Source organism: Tachypleus tridentatus, chromosome 6, assembly GCF_004210375.1.
Source record: "Tachypleus tridentatus isolate NWPU-2018 chromosome 6, ASM421037v1, whole genome shotgun sequence".
Lineage (NCBI taxonomy): Eukaryota > Metazoa > Arthropoda > Merostomata > Xiphosura > Limulidae > Tachypleus > Tachypleus tridentatus.
Genome location: NC_134830.1, coordinates 110,718,647 through 110,731,642, shown reverse-complemented (window position 1 = coordinate 110,731,642; position 12,996 = coordinate 110,718,647). Strand labels below are relative to the sequence as shown.

The following is a 12,996-nucleotide window of genomic DNA, read 5'->3' as shown; positions in this document are numbered from 1 at the left end:
GAGCATTTAATCATGATAATTATTTTAATTATTTTGGGTGAAATATTACACTTAACACATGATCCTAAACAAGATATAAAACAATACTTATTCTTTGTTTATGCAGTTAGAAATAAACATGTTTAAAATAAAAACTTTTTAACTTTTGATTAATTTCAGGTCTAGTAAAGTATGAAATATCTGCTTTGAGGATATAATTCATAAAACCAGTGTCGCTACACTGCGATGTAAACGGTAATCCAAAATGTTTTCATTTTTATGTGATAACTCTTTAAAGAAAATGTAACAAAACTTAAATAATTTCAACTGTATGTTACCGTGACCTAGTGACCTAGTTTGAACTACTTGACCTATATCTTCCCATTAAAAACAGTGAACAAATATTTAATTTACTAAGTAAATAATGTAAATCAATGGGTCTTAATATTTTTATTTGCTTTTATGTCATTGGTCTCTTCAAAAACCAAAGACAAACACTCGAACCTTATATTCGATCTATCTGTAAAAGCTATAAATCCTGCAGTCAAAAGTGAAATTGATATAAATATGCAATTTAACGAAATTAAAAAAAACGCCGTTATTATCATTTAATCATATGTACTGTTATTTTTTGCTTTAAATGTGACATGGTAGCCCGATATTTACCCCAGAAGATCCTCTTTAGAATGGCCCGTGAAGCACATTCGGTACGCCTACCACGGGTTGGGAAACGGATCTATATTTCATGTCTACAAATACCACATCTGCATCTTGAATTATTTAAAAACTTCGAATTTGCCGAATATGCTCACCTAAAAGTGTCGGTGATTTTTGATTACCAGATAAATAGCTTCACTAAAAGGGCCAGTTTTCTCGACTAGTACGCCATTCAGTTTTCACCCCACCGTTAGCAACAACAGGAAGTCTGTAGTGACGTCACGAATCGTACAATTATTCACTGGGTGTCAGTGGATGGTAGTCAAAGGGACTCTTTCTAAACACTAACATTCTGCTGTTTAACTAAATGGAAAAAATAAAACCCAAAATATTTTCTGTTTTCGATTAGTGGTAAGATCTCCTATACCATATCTGTTTAGGGCTATTTTAAACACTAAAACATTAGATGCTTATTTTTTTAGATTATTTTTTGTTGTTGTTGGTCAGGAATTTTTTATCTATAATACGGATTACCTTGTAAGGCCATTAACAGAGAATATCACGTTACTCTACTGGTTGAAACTAACCTTTAAAGGTTCAACAAATAATACTGGTTGATTGTTGTCTTCCGTGTAGATGACCTTGTATCTAAGCGTACTGGTTACAGTCTATATCGGAGTTCTTCTTCTTGCCCCTATCTCTAGTACGTGAGAAATAACAACATTAAAAAAAGGGAAACTTAACTTAAAAACAAAAATAAATTATGTTATACCAAATCGTATAAATATAAATACGACAGCGAGTTAAAACAAGACATGCCAAAAAGGGAAGTATAAACAGAAAGGTAGACAAACAGGCATGCATACACAAACTAACACAAAGATAAATTAAACAGATGTTCATCTAATTCCAGACATTAAGAGTGCCGTTTCAATTGGGCTTCGCGTATAGATATCGCTTGAAGAATAGGTCAATGCCAAAAATTATTTACCCTGTTTACATAGTGGATAGGGCGCTTGACTCCTAATCCAAGGGTCGCGAGTTCGAATCCCCGTCACATCAAACATACTAGCTTTTTCAGCTGTGAGGACGTTATAAAGTTACGGTCAATTCCACTATTAATTGTAAAATAGTAGCCCAAGAGTTAGATGTGTGTGTGTGTTTTCTTAGAGCAGAGCCACATAAGACTACCTGCTGTGTCCACCGAGGGGAATCAAACCCGTGATTTTAGCGATGTAAATCCAAAGACTTGCCGCTCTCTCAGCGGGGCACTGTGGATGGTGATAACTAGCTAGCTGTCTTCCCATTAGTCTTGCATTGCAAAATTAGGCACGGTTCGCTTTGCGTGAAATTCAAAACAAACGTAGTGGGCATATATTTCTATAGGCACTTTATCTATACTAAAAGAAACACCGCCCACAGGAAGGCTGTTTGCACTAGTACTTACCAATCGTAGTATTCACACCTTATTGGAAAAAAAAAAACATAAGAGAAAGTGAGCATTTTCTTTAAAAAAAAAGAAAAGGGATTTCTTTCCGGAAAGTACTGCACACAAAAGTGGTTGAACTGTGTTCTTCATTCATACGCAAATCATTCCAGCAAATTTTCTGTTTCCCAAATGTTTTTAAATTTTACTGATATAAACTGTATTGTTTTCTATATTAAAAGTGATACCGTTTGTTATAAAAATAACATTTTTAAGAACTCCAGTTTCTCAGTACTAGATTTAAAAATACACCAATAAAGATATAATCAAACCTTCACGTACAGTCCTAATGATAGTCGTGTTCTGGTTGTGAGGAAAGAACTTTTATTTAAAATTGTGTTCTGTTATAAAGAAATGGTTGTTGTACACACCATAGTTATTTTTATAATTGTCATAATACTGAATACCCAAAGTGTGAAATTGTTTACGGATTTTTGTTTGTGGTGCCATTCAGTATATGGCGCAGTAGTTTTGGTCATATACATAGATACTGACATATACATTCCATTATTGCAATATTCCTCTCTTGCTATTGCTCTTCCTTACGTCTACCCACTTTTCCTGATATTCTATACATGTAACAAGTGGATATTTATACATCCGCTTTCTTTATGTCTGCCTATTCGACATCTTTATAACACTGAGTTAAACATTTTAAGTCTGTGTCAGGTATTGTTTGGTTGTCATGGTTTGTTCGACTCACAATCTGAGGATCGCGGGTTCGAATCTCTCGCCTTTTGTAGTTTATGTCTTGCCTAATACAAAATACCCGAGCAGCAGATCCAATAGCTGTAATGGGATTAAGGTGGAACGAAGAACAAGCGTATGTCATATCATTATACAGAGTGTTCGGAAAGTTACTGTGCACTTATATATTTATTAACAGACATGTTTCAATATAGAATACAGGAGGTAAATATGAATGACAATTATAAACAATGTTGAAAGTGACCCCCGTTGACATCAATACAGGCCTGGATCCTTCTTATTTTATTTCTAAAGACCGCTATCAGTTGCTGGCTTGAAATAGACTGAATAAAATATCATTACAAAACTGCACAGTGACTTTCCGAACACCCTGTATAAGAAATAAAATAGAAAGATTAAGGAAAGAAAGCAGTTTTAAGGTCACCATTTTATCGGTTAAATTAACCTTAGACAGGCTAGCTGAGGACATCTCTGCACATCTAACATGTTGAAATAAACTGTAATAACAGTCATTCTCAGTCATTTTATTCTTTGAAAACGTGAAGAATGACGAAGGTTGGGTAGATATGTTTAATGCAATAAATAAAATTTTAGATGGATAAAATTGCTTTATCCGATCGCAGGAAAGTTTTAGAAATACAATATTTACGAGTGACAATGTCTTTTGTCAAATCTTTCTTGCGAAACGATGCATGGTCCTCAATTAAGGAACCATTGTCCTGTGAAATTACATGAATAATTAGTTGATTACACTTATAGAAGGAAAATGACTTCCTTCTTCAATTAACGACTAAGACATTGTTGATATGTAACTTGAAGTTTCAATGTTTGTTGCAGGCTCTGAATGTGACGTCAGCTATGAATTCCGATGCGAATCTTTGATAAACATAAAATCTACTAGGTTACGCTGTGGGTTAATCCACCTATTCGTTCCTCAACCACCTGTTTATCCGTTTACTTCCTTATCTATATATTTTTCTGCACAACTACTCTTGAATCAGCTTCCTAACACATTTATAAATAACTCCATATTCCAGGCTTTCATGGAAATATGACTCAGGCACTAAAACAACAACAAAATCCGATTCAATATTACATAGTTCTTATTCATTCACGAAATGCTCATACACATTCTTTCTAGATCCGGTATGGCCAGATGGCTAGAGCGCTTAACTCGTTATCTGAAGGTCGCGGGTTCCAATCCCCGTCCCATCAAACATGGTCGTCCTTTTGGCCGTAGGGGCGTTGTTTCGGTCAATCTCACTATTAGTTGTTAAAGAGTTGTCGGTGGGTGATTATGAGTAGCTGCCTTCCCTCTAGTTTTTTATTGTTAAATTAGGGGCGAAATTCAAATCAAACCAAACTATCGTTTATCTGTTGACAGTCTTATACAGCTCATACACAGCGTAACAATTGAACTTTCTAGCTACAATTAATATTCCACTTACAAAACCGTTCATCATCTATCCTACCGTAAACTCGGCTATACGATCACCTAATCTTTTAACTCGTAAGTATTAAGAAATCTACATTCAGATTAAAAAACACGATTAAATAATAAGATGAGAATACAGAAAGAATACAAGTATTTTCCGAACTAAGTTTAACGGTTTCGAAACCTGTGGTTTCCAGAATAAAGTTTATAATGTGTATTGATCCATAGTTGAAATAAAGTGATAACGGGAGCGTTCAACGTCACTTCGTAACCAAGTTCCAAACCTAAATATATGTCGCCATTATTTCTAATAAACAGATGATACAAATTAAATCAAAATATATTCCTTGTTAATTTAAACAGTAAATACATTGTATTTAAATTATGAACAATATTAAAATATCAATTCATGTGACAAGCAATTCGTGTAAAATTTATTACTTTTATTTTGTAACAGTATATCGAACTTCACAAACTAAAAAATTGAGTACATCCTAAAAAAGATATTCTAAACCTTACGAAATTAATATTTAGTCCCTTAATTTCGGTTTTCCTCGGAGAAGCGATAAAACAGGCAATGACTTAATGCTGAAAGGTAAGAAAGTTGAAAAATATACCCTATATCAACACTCAGATCCTGAATAACAGCTGTTACCCGTCCAAAATGACAAGTCGTTCGTCAAGACCACATTCAGCTCACACTGTAAGAGCAGCAAAAAAAAAAAAAGAAAACTTAGCGAGTCTGTCAAGAAATTTATCTGTTTGATGGACAGACATAAAATAAAACTTTTGTTGTTGCTTTCATAGTTACAAAACTGTACTGGCCACTAATGTTACTCGTACTGTTCCTCTGACTTTTCTATTGATAATCTAAAAAAAAACAACACCCAAAATACAGGTGACATTTCGAACGCTAACCATCTAATAGAAAGAAAACACGGAGGAATGAAGAGAGAAGATATGTAGATGTATTAGCATATACGAAATTATATGAATATCTTGGGGCATCAACCAGATGCAACAACTGAGGGGTGGGGGTTAAATTGGAACCATCCCTTTTTCCAGATACTTTTTATGTGCATCTCAAAATACAGGCACCAGTGGCAACATTTCTACATGAAGTTTTGAGCTGTATAGTCTGGTTGAACCCTACTTTCAGTAGACAAAACTTCATAAATATCCGCCCCTTCCTCCATATTTTATCTGTGAATGCAACTATATAGTGTTTACCACAAAACAGGCATTACTTGAGACTGTAACCACTATTGATTTTACTAAATGACGTGTTTCTCTAACGGTTCTTCATATGCATCCTGTAATATACTCGTTCTGTCCTTTCTTGTCGTGTACTTTGTTATGAATGAATTTCAAACTTGAAATAAAAATATTGAAACTATTGCACTTAAATTTACTATGATTAGTAGGATTAACTGGATTAAATATGATCCTTATCTATCTATAGAATTCTCTTTATATATTTGTTTTTTTGGAACTACGCACAAAGCTACATGTACTCTGCCTACCACGGGTATCGAAACCCGGTTTCTAGCGATGTAAATTCTCAGACATACCAAACAATGGTATCGATACCCGGTTTACAGCGGTGCGAGTCCACAGACATACCGCTATGTATACACACGCACTCAGATCACAAACATACTTTCCCCTAGGAGATTTAGAATTTCTCATATGAAGACATTCCTTGTACTTAATGTGCCATCGGGAACAAAGAAATCTGGAAAAATTGGGGAACCAGGTCGAATCCACAGAGAAACTGCAAGAAGTCGTATCTTAACAATTGTAAGTAAAGTACGGCGCTTTGTAACAGGTAAGAATCTCGAACATAAAGGTCAATGACAAAAAAATGTCTACAACCCAGACAACATTACATAACAGAACCGAGAAGGATTTTTCTCTAGAAAAGTGGCACGAGGAGCGCTTGACGACATATTTGCTCAATCATCATATACCTCTAACAGCTGCGAAAGAAACGAGTATCCATGCTATTCCATACATAGCCATGCCGGATAAATAACTGGACTATACATTTCTCTGTAATTGGATTGTTGAAACGGTCTTTCTCGTATGCTAGATGAGATATGGAAATCCTTCCCCGAAAAGGATAGTGCTTTAAACATAAGCCAAGCGGCAGAGCATTTTATAATGGAAACTACGTTACAGGGATATGATCAAGATGCACGGTTATCAAACACGGCATGACCTGACATTGAGACACAGGCTGCAATTATACGGAGAGACTCCAAACTCGTTTTAATAAAACATAACTTCTGTGTCCATTGTTCCGCTAACAACCCTATATTTTTTTCTTTTCGGCTTGCTTAACAAATAACTCAGTTAGTTAGCCCTTCTTTTTATGGGCTACAAAATACTGATTAATGCTAAGTGCATAGATCGAATCCTAAATTTCAGTGTTATAAGCCCTTAAGCACACAGTTTAGCTACGGGAAGGGAGAGTGACAGGCATACAACAGAGTGTTATTTCATATTCGATTTATGAATCCTATCAGACCTCAATATATAGCTCCAAAGACAGCTAAATCTTTTCTGAATTCATCCAACGCTTTCAATTTTCTCAGATTTCCGATTTGGTTATTTAACACGTTATTATTAGTTCCCACGTAATGCATTGTGCACGACACACCGATAAAAAGTGACAAAAGCCACAAGAACTAAAGTAGTATTCGTTTATCCATTAAACTGTTGTTCTTGGTTAATGCTAAGCGTGAAATGTCGAAAGCAACCTAAAAAAAAAGAAGGCTTTTTATCAGAAAACATAGGACTAAAATATGACGCAAGCAAAGTCACTGTATATTTAACGTCACAAAAACTGGAAAATTGTTCACAAATTTGATAGACGTTCTTTATCTCTGAAATTATTTTAGATAAAATAAAATTCTGCAAGAAAAAAAACATATCCCTGTTCATGAAAATTTAATACATATTACACATATTTTTAATGTGTGAGACGTATATATACTGACAGTAACATCGAATAACAGTACCGAAAAATATAACTCTCTTTTTTTCCACGACTTCTGTATTTGCCACAGTACACCTGGTTCTTGTGTAGGTAGGTGAACTTTATGGCTGTGCGAATTTTAACTTAGAAGAAACAGGATTATACATAATATGACTTTGAGTTAAACGGTACTACACACACACAGACAACTCAGTTTTCTTCCAGACTAAAATAAGAAACTACGTAATATTGAAACAATAGATATATTTCTCGGAAACAAAATATATTATTTTTAGATTTAGGGGTAACATTATTTCATGTTGTAAAAACATTAAGGAAATAAGAAATAAAGTATTCCTGGTTGAGCTGTGGATTAAATCTACAAAAATGTGCAACTAATACATCATAATAAACGTATCCTATGTCCCGTAGCCCCTTACCCCCAGTGGCACAGAGGTATGTCTGAGAACTTACATCGCTAGAAACCGGGTTTCGATACCCATGATGGGAAGAGCACAGACAGCTCATTATATAGCTTTGTGCTTAACACCAAACAATCAATCTAGTTCCTGTAATGATAACTATCGTTTTTAATAATCTAATTATTCCGTATTCTAAATACAACATCTAGTTAAAACTGCGTATACAAACCTTGGAGTACAACCACAGAATACCCATACTCCTCTGCGGTGTTGAAAGACACACCCTCCTTCCCATAATTCACAAATGCTTCAATACAGTGATTAAGCTTCTCCATCATCCCTAATTATGCCTTTAACTACTCAAAGGGTACCCGAAAACAAACATTGTTAGGGCACCAATCCGAGATATCCCAACACATGCTACGTTTGGTCACGCTGGCTTGTTGGTGTTGGTAAGAACACTGTTTCATATGCTCCTTCCCCTAAGGATAATGAGGGTGGCCAGGGACACAAAATCAGATGTCAAATTCGGTTTCGAAAACCCCAAAGATCAACTTCAATAATCCCATCATACCTGGGTGATATTCAGCGTGTGTGTTTTACCCCTGTTTAATACTACCACCGTTCCATAGTTACCTAAAAGAAAAGTTTGTTTGTTTGTTTTGAATTTCGCACAAAACTACTCGAGGGCTATCTGTGCTAGCCGTCCCTAATTTAGCAGTGTAAGACTAGAGGGAAGGCAGCTAGTCATCACCACCCACCGCCAACTCTTGGGCTACTCTTTTACCAACGAATAGTGGGATTAAGAGTCACATTATAACGCCCCCACGGCTGGGAGGGCGAGCATGTTTGGCGCGAACCCGCGACCCTCAGATTACGAGTCGCACGCCTTAACACGCTTGGCGATACCGGGTCCTAAAAGAAAAGAATCACATCTTACACCCTAGGTCTTCCACGTAATGCCTGAGTGACCATTCGGAGACTCTAGCCTTCTTATTCGTTCCTAGTTGGGGGTTGGGGGATATCTCATATAGATATGAGCAATTTTTGGGGCCGTCCAAAGTTCGCCCGACAAATTTGGGTCCTGGTAGCTGTAAAACTGTGAGACGAGCTCGCGGACAAACAATCAAGAATTCATAAACACACAACGTGTTACCCTAAGTGTGTTTACAGTATTTCAAACGTGTGAGTGTGTGTTGCTTCAACTCGCAACTTATCATTAAATTGAAGCCATGAATAAATGTTTTTATTCGATACAAGTATTTTGATCAAGCTCAGATGAAGTAAAAAATTTGCAATGATTCAATACATTGTGTGGATATTTAAACACCTTTGTTTTCATCTCGTGCGAACAGATGTTTTTATTCATTTATTGCATTGAATATTTTTGGGGCAAATCTGTATTAAACTGATTTAACTTCTCTGAAAAAAAAAGTTTTTTTTTAGTTGGATTATAACTCTTATCGTTATAGAGATATCTACTAATTTATGTCAGTCAGTAACGTCATATCTATTACATTCTGTAATTTTTAAGTCTTTATTTACACGTGTTTGCTTTATTTCAACTATTAACACATCGTTATTATTCATGGAGATGCGCTTTGTATCAGCATTTGTGCGTGCGCGTGTGTGTGTGCGTTTCCTTTTCATATACGAGATTGATTGTAGTTGAAATAAGTACATATTTACAACACGTTGTATTATCTAGTATGTGAATAAAATTAAATTAAATAACCATATTTCGAGTTGCTTTTCTTTACTTACATCACAATAATGATAGATGACCCGGATGAAACGGATATTAAAAATATTCGACAACGTATATAACACATTCAAGATAAACAGTGTCGATTTTTTCTGTCTAGATTAAAAAAAGAAAAGTATATTAGAATCTACTTATATATTAATGAAGTTTAGAAAACATGTTAGAGTTACACATCACCAGGGTATGGATGTATAATCATATTATATAAACGATAGGGAGGACGAGTACCGCCGTGCCGGTACGACATTAAATCATACATTATTCATAGCACTGTCGTTTACAGGGCTATAAAACCTGAAAAAGTCGGTTTCCTTAGTGGTAAACCGTTTTTTTACGGTCTTCTTTTATAGAACTCAACTTATACAAAAGAGAAACGAAAATGCAAACTTAAGTGACAAAAACTTCATCAATATATGAAATATTGCAAGGGCGAAGGCGTTGCTGACTTATAATTACCTTATTACGAAGTCGTTTCTGGCTTGTTACGCCATACTGAGCCACAACGTTTGCCATTGAAGACAAATGTAGTCAGCACGTGCTTCGAACTAAGGTACAGCGAACGTGTAACCAAAAGATGGCGCCAAGGTCAGTACCAATCATCGCTAACAACACAAGTTTTGAACAAATGTTTGCGTCTAATATCCGCCACTCCTGCAGGCAGATACGAAAATGATTGAAGACTATGATTCAGTAATTATGAAACACACTGTATTATAAGTCACCGCCCCTGAGCAAACTGGTCGGAAATGTTAGCTCTCGAAATCTTTCAATCACTCTAATTGCTCCACGCTCATATATAAACATTTCTGTAAATCATTTTTCACAGCTGAATGTACTCTCTCTCATCTGTTTGAACATTATTAAATAGCTACATAGACGTTACGTCTTCCAAGAGAAAAATAGAAGCGAGGCTTAGATAAAAAAGAAAAAACATTCAATTAACGTTTCACAACAATTAGCATCCTTAATAAAATAATGTTTGCTTGGTTCCATAGATCATTTATTCATTAACGTAAAACAAAAGCGAAACAGCATGTTCCATAAAGCAGAAATGGTGACAAAAGTTTAGATGACAGATCTACATCTGTGAAGCTCACATCGGATAACGTCATGTCTACAGACTGTATAAAGAAAAGCGTGACACCTACTGGCATTACTTACAATTATATGGTTGTACATATCAGTTGTCTTGACTGCACTTAACTAGGGCAAGGATCTACTCTGCCGTCGTTTCTGTCTGGTGCTCTGAATACTCTTACACAGTAGATTTGTGAGCTTCCGTTGGGGAACTAAATGTGAACATACAATCTTGTATAACATCATGGAGTACCAAAATGTTCTTTTTTTTAGGCCTAATTATATAAATCAGTCTTCTTTATACAGGAACTAATGACATCAGCAAACAACGCCGTGCCATGGTCCCATGACCACGAGAGTATCCCCGAAATTACCTATAGTCCTTTCGCAGTTACAATTCCGTAGACATAATGCATGGTCATGTGAAAGCATCTAAGGTTATTGTTGAGGACTTAAATTAAAGATGACGGTGAACTTAACTACGAGTCAGACATATTATTGTTATTAATCTAGCTGTAATATACTCGTAGTCAGAGCAAAGTTTGTCTCATCAGCTGTTTCGGACGTTTCGTGGTCGGAGTAATAGAGATTAAGACAAGCAACATGAGAAGGTTAATCCGCTTAGGACAATGCACGCAACACAACATGTATAACACTACAGTAGCATGTAATTATGGGAACCTAATTGTCTTTCTTCACAAGGTGTTGTTCAGACTACACCAAAAGAGTAACGCTTCAAGTAATTTCAAATTTCGATAATGTCACTGAACTTAGAAGCCTCTACTATAATGTAATTAAGCAACCAAAAATTGAAAGGCCTTGAAGGTAAGCCCTAGGACCTGTGAGCACAGTAGCAGCCTACGTTTAATGTAAATCTTGCCGAGGTCTGAACTGTAGTTAGAAAATTAAAGTATGAAGATAGATCGCATCGCAGGCCGTCTCATATGGAGAAAGGATAATAAATTGGCTGCAGTTTTGGTGGGCTTATCTGAGTAAAATAATAAGACAAATAGAATTTTTCGTTCCGTTGAATTATGTTCCAAATAAAACCTAATTTTTAACATTAAAAATGTGCTTTGAATTGTCTAAGGTCCTAAAGGCTTAGCACATAAAAAATATTAAGTTACAATGAGCGCATATTTTAATAGACTAGAGCTCCTAAGACTGAGAAAATTACATTAATATAGTTATAATGAGTGCCCGTTAAGGCTTTACAAACTATATAAATCAAGGAGAAAACTAAATATCACATCATTTGTTTGTTTGTTTTGGAATTTCGCACAAAGCTACTCGATGGCTATCTGTGCTAGCCGTCCCTAATTTAGCAGTGTAAAACTAGAGGGAAGGCAGCTAGTCATCACCACCCACCGCCAACTCTTGGGCTACTCTTTTACCAACGAAAAGTGGGATTGACCGTCACATTATAACGCCCCCACGGCTGGGAGGGCGAGCATGTTTAGCGCGACGCGGGCGCGAACCCGCGACCCTCGGATTACGAGTCGCACGCCTTACGCGCTTGGCCATGCCGAGCTCACATCATTTGCACTCCGAAGTAGACAATCTTCAACCAGTATTGAGTCACAGATATACTATTTTGTTTGCTGTAAACCACAAAAATGCATAATTCGCTATCTGTGTTCTGCCAAGAGTGTGAATCTAAACTATATTTTTAGTTTTATAATCACTGACTTAGCACTGGACCAACGAGGGTGTGAAAATATAAGTAAAAACACAGGAGAGTTATATCACAGGAAAAATATAAGTAAAAACACAGGAGAGTTATATTACAGGAAGACCGAGTATAGTAGGACCTAGTGTTAAATCAAAAATAAATCAAGAATTAGAGTGTTAATTAGGGGTAAGGCCACATTTTTTAACAGTGTTGCACCAGGGGTAGGTTGCGAGTTGAGAGAAGCGTAGGTTGATAATCACTGCAATATTTATTGATTTTACTTTGTAGATTGCGTTTAAATGAACCATATAAATGACTTCATTTTATATTATTTACTTATGATCTAGGACTAGCATATTATTTATTACAAACTGTAATATTCACAGAATTCATATTTTCATCATGAAACAGTCGCTGTTTCAGAAAAATTGTACTGCTACAGACTTGAGATATTTCCATTTGTTTAAAACAAATAAACACTTAACAACAGTGCTTTAGATCGTGTGTCCAAAGCACTGACATCTAGTAGCACTCAGCTCTCGTAAGCCAGCTTTAACTTACCACAAGAACAGCCGACACAGAGAATTCCCAAGGATGCGATATGTTTTAGTACGTTCACGGGCGATACTTGACGTACCATGTAGATCAAAGTCAAAAAGACATCAACATCAAACTAACTGAAGTAAGGAGACGAGTGCCTAAAGGAGAGTTATGCGTAAAACAAATACATAACTTATTTTAGCTACTTCATTTTTTTGCTTTATAAACACACGTGCAGACTATACAAGGTGGACGTAATGTGATTGAATAATACA

The 12,996-nt window shown here is 35.8% G+C and overlaps 1 protein-coding gene across 16 annotated transcripts in view; it reads right to left on the bottom strand.

The window, feature by feature from the left end:
* Window positions 1-12,996, bottom strand: part of LOC143253296 (plexin-B-like) — a 244,236-nt gene that overhangs the window by 172,584 nt on the left and 58,656 nt on the right. For 11 of the 16 annotated variants that reach the window (XM_076506926.1, XM_076506925.1, XM_076506939.1 and 8 more), the window contains exon 2: window positions 1,224-1,336. The gene's annotated coding sequence lies outside the window, so the exon portion shown is untranslated. Of the gene's footprint in view, window positions 1-791; window positions 1,000-1,223; window positions 1,337-12,742; window positions 12,880-12,996 lie in introns of all 16 variants that reach the window. The other 5 variants (XM_076506928.1, XM_076506931.1, XM_076506930.1 and 2 more) reach the window with 4 other exon arrangements.